The sequence below is a fragment of the Panthera tigris genome, chromosome A1 (genome assembly GCF_018350195.1).
Source record: "Panthera tigris isolate Pti1 chromosome A1, P.tigris_Pti1_mat1.1, whole genome shotgun sequence".
Classification (NCBI taxonomy): Eukaryota; Metazoa; Chordata; class Mammalia; order Carnivora; family Felidae; genus Panthera; species Panthera tigris.
Genome location: NC_056660.1, coordinates 234,238,538 through 234,242,847, shown reverse-complemented (window position 1 = coordinate 234,242,847; position 4,310 = coordinate 234,238,538). Strand labels below are relative to the sequence as shown.

General features: G+C 62.3%; 1 long non-coding RNA gene across 1 annotated transcript; it reads right to left on the bottom strand.

Annotated features, from left to right (window-relative positions):
* Positions 1-876: 876 nt before the first annotated feature.
* LOC102952322 lies at positions 877-4,293 on the bottom strand. Its single transcript, XR_001511769.2, has 3 exons — positions 4,209-4,293; positions 2,720-3,092; positions 877-2,419 (listed from the first exon to the last, which is right to left on the bottom strand). It is a non-coding gene; the product is annotated as an uncharacterized LOC102952322 (long non-coding RNA).
* Between the last annotated feature and the right edge of the window lie 17 nt (positions 4,294-4,310).

Below are 4,310 nucleotides of genomic sequence, written 5' to 3'. Positions count from 1 at the left end.
TCCAGAAGGTCACAGAGTTGGAGTCCTGCAACATGTAGCCTTTGCAGATTGGCTTCCGTCATTGAAAAATATGCATTTGGGGTGCCCGGGCGGCTCAGCTGGTTAAGTGTCCTGTTCTTCATTACGGCGCAGGTCACAATCTCACAATGTGTAAGTTCGAGCCCCACGTCAGGCTCTGTGCTGACAGCACGGAGCCCGCTTGGGATTCTCTGTCTCCGTCTCTCTCTGCCCCCTCCCCGATCATGTCCTCTCTCTCTCTCTCAAAATAAATAAATAAACTTAAAAAAATAAAATTAAAAATACGCATTTAAGATTCCTCTCTGTCTTTTCACGGCTCAACAGCTCAGTTCTTTTTAGTGCCGAATAATATTCCACTGTCTGGATGGACCCCGGTTTATCCACTCGCCTACTGAGGGACATCTTGGTTACCTCCAAGTTTTGACAATTTGTAATAAAGTTGCTGTAAACTTGTGTGCAGGCTTTCTCATGGAGATACGTCTTCAAGTCATTTGTTTAAATACCAAGGAGTGTGATTGCCAGAGCTCCCGGTATTTAATCTCACAAGGTTATACTTTTATTCAGATGAATATCCACATATTCACGTGCTCATTGATCCTTTCAACAACTCTTTGGTGAATGACTGCTTCTTCACTCCTTCTCCAGAAAAAAAAAAAAAAAAAAAAAAAAAAAGCCTTTCCCTTGACTCCAATGGCCCTTTTCCAGCCACCGAGAACATCTCAAAAGCCACTGCTTAGATGTAGAGTGGCAGTTCCCCACCAGGGAGCTTCTGTGCCTTCCCCCCCCCACCCCACCTCCGCCCCAGGTCGTGGGGCAAGTCCAGAGACAGCTACGACGACCACGGGACTGGGCCAGGCGTTCCTGGAGGCTGGCGTGAGACGTGGGGGATGGTGCACAGGGCATAGGATCGCCCCGGCCGGAGACCCAGGAGACCCGCTCGGAGTAGCCCCCAGCCTCAGGCCCCCTAGCAGAGCCCAGTGGAAACCCCCTACACCAAGCACACAAATCTGTGACAATACTTGCCCGCGTGGGACGGAAGACACCAGGGGGCTAGGTCGTGCCAGACCTTGAATAGGGCTCACCAGACCTCAGGCAGTCCCGTGGATGATGGTAAGCAAGGTAGGGGTGCTAAGGGAGGGGAGCCCAGGAAACGTCAGGCAGTGCAGGAACAGACCAGTTCCCGAGCAGGTGCTCGGGGCCATGAGGATGTGGGCGCATGGGCGGAGGCCGTGGGACCTGAACCCACGGGGCTGGGAGGGCGCACGGTGGAAGCGGGTGAGGGGACGGCACGGGGGCCCCCCACGCGGAGAGGGATGGAAAATCAGAGCGGTCTCTGAGGAACCCTACAACAGAACGTCTGGCACCCTGTGAGGCCCATGGCCAGAGGTCAGCAGAGGGCTTAGCCTCTGTACTGGACGTAGGGAGGTGGCACCAGACTCCCGGGGAGGGACCTCCAGGGCCGCGGCAGGGGGAGAGGGTGGGCAGTGCAGCTGGCAGGCGACAGCTGCCCTGGGTTCTGGGCAACTCAGCAGCGGGGACTCCCACGAGGGAGTCCGTCCTTGAAGGAGCACAGCCTTCCCTGGACAGCGCCTCTTAGAGACCCCCTCCTTCAGACTTACCTAGAAGGACCAGGGGATCAGATCCAAACCAGCAGGCAGGTACTAAGGCAGCGGACAGCCTTAGCAAGGGCATCGGTGAGCAGGGATCCCTGTGACGCCTGCCTTGCTCCTGTCACCCCAATGCAGGGACCCACCCTCTCAGCCCCGAGGTGGTAAGGCTGGAAGATTCTTTACCAGGCGTCTGATGTGGAAACGCCCTGGGGGACCTCCTCGGAGCGGAGCCCCCTTCACCAGGCCTCGGCTCTCACTCTGGCGCAGGTCCGCTTTCTCTGGGAGTGAGAGCCCTCCTCAAGGAGGCATCCCGGAGGAGGCCTGGTGGCAGGTGTGCTGTGGTGGGGACCAGAGCCCCGTGACGGTAGCTGCCTCCCATCGTGACAGTCTTTTCTGACCGAGCGTTGGCCAGGCTCTGACCCTCTGCTCGGCCAGGCCCCGCCTTCTGGGCTTGCGTGCTCATCTCTGCATTGTCCTCAAGAGTCCTGCCAAGTGTTTGCCCAGAATCCCCCACCCTCTAGGTCTGACCCCCTTGATATCGAGTCCATTGTCCCCCAGGTCACACGTGGTCACTCCATCTGCCTAAAAATCCTGTGAGGTCAGCTGCTCCCAAAGCCGCCTTTCCCCCAACGTTCCCTCTTAGGAACATTCCATTCTCAGGCTCCTCTTGGGGTCACTCGGCAGGTGTCCCAGGGCTCCCTCGGGTCTTATGTCCACGGCCCCAGGAGAGAGGACAGACATCCAGCGTGGGCGGGCAGGAGAGCTCCTGTGTAACCGGAATCACGAAGGGCCTGGACGGACAGACGGAAAGGGCAATGTGAGACCCGGAATCCGAGTGTGGTGAGGGTGATATGGGTCGGTGCCCGTGGACTGGCCGGATGGATGTGCCTAGAACAGGGAGGGCTGGGCCATTAGAGGCAAAGCGCCCCTTCAGTGCGCAGAGTCTGAGGGCGAGGGTGGGGTGACTCTGTGACTCTGGACTGGGAGGAGGCCTGGTCCTGCAGGTGAGGGGGCCAGGAGGGGTGTGGCCAGGAGGCCGCTGGCAGGGAGCTTCCCTGGGCGTGCGGTGCCCCCTCCGCTCTCGTTCTCACGCTTTGCTGTCGGTGCCTTCGAAGCCTCAGTACGTTTGAACACAGGGCCTGGCGTTTTCATCTTGCACTGGGCCACGCAAATCGCGTAGCAGGTCTTGGCGCTGGAAGGTGCTGGAAGCTGGCTGGGCCTGCGGCGTGGGCGCCTGTAAGGAGCGAGTCGCTGAGGAGGGTCCAGGCAGACAAAGGGGCTGCGCAGGAAGCCGGGGAGCGAGCGGCCCGAGGGCAGGGCCGTGTCGGGCCTCCCCTCCCCGAGGCGCCGTGTGCCTGGCGCATGCGGTCATCCGGCGACGTTTGCCGCGTGATGAACGAGTGCCGGGGAAGGGAAGAAAAGAAGGTGGACGAAGCGTGGTCTCTGGGTCTGGTCTCAGGGCACCTGGAGGTGAGCAGGGAAGAGGCCCCTGTTAAGGTACAGTTGCAGGAAGCGCCGAAGTCGGAGAAGAGCCGGGGGAGGCGGAGAGGGGCTGGGGGGGGCGGCTGCCCCTCCGCCCCCCGTCCAGGGAGGACAGCGGACGAGGCCCGGCGTGGACACAGCGAGGCCCCTTCACATCTCACATTCATCTTCCTCCTGGGAGAACGGGGCTACTGTGGGGAAGGAAAACGCAGGAGCCGTGGGGGGGGGGGGGGGGCGGGCACAGGGGCCTGGAAGCTCTGAGCAGGTAACATCTGGGCTGAGACCGGGTGAGGCAGAGGGCCGGCCAGATCTGGAGGACTGTGGGGTCACGTGGCACGAAGCTCCGTGGACCGGAGCCCGGGGAGCCTTGGCGACGGTGGAGAGGAGTCCAAATCCTGTTTCTGGCAGAGAGGGAGACGGTGCATCGATCCAGAGCCTGTCCGCCTCTCTCCTGTCGGCGGTGTCGTCCTCACGGACAGCTGGACACCGATCTCGGCTGGTGGCGAAAGGCGGGAGCTGGCTGTGGGGGGCTCCCGGGCCGTCCAGGGGCTGCCGGTCCCCGGATGGTAGTGGCGGCCGTGGAGGGGAGCTGGACGGCGGGGACGTGGCACCAGCAGGCCCGCAGGTGATCGGCCGTGTGGGGAGGCGAGGGGGCCGAGCGGGGAGGACAGCCAAATAAGACAAAGGGACGAGCCACCAGGCCTGCCCGGCAGCACCAAGGAGACTCCCAGGGGAGGAGCCGCCACCGGGACGCCCAGCACCGCCCCTCAGTGGCGGCCCAGAGGGGCGTCCTGTGCAGGCCGCGCAGCCAGGTGTGCCTGGAGCCCCCTTGGAGGCACGGCCCGGCAGTGGGGGGGAGAGGAAGGGTGGTGACCGCAGGGTCCGCACAAGTGCAGCAGGTGAGCAAGAACAACGCTGGGCAGAGCCACTGCGAAGCCACTCCACTGACTGAGCTCTCTGTCACCGGTCCCCGCGGCGCGGGCTGTCTGGGGCCCCTGGTACCCTGGACCCCCTGGTACCCTGGACCCCCTGTTGGGCCCGTGGCCTCACAGGCGTCTCCGTCCACACGAAGCCCAGCACAGCTTGCTGGCCGCTCACCTCCTGTCTTGGGCTTGACTTCTCCCACCGGCTGAGCTCCAGCCTGTGCTGGGATGCCCCAGGGAGGCTGGGGGAGGGGGAGGCCAGGCGGGGTGGGGGAGG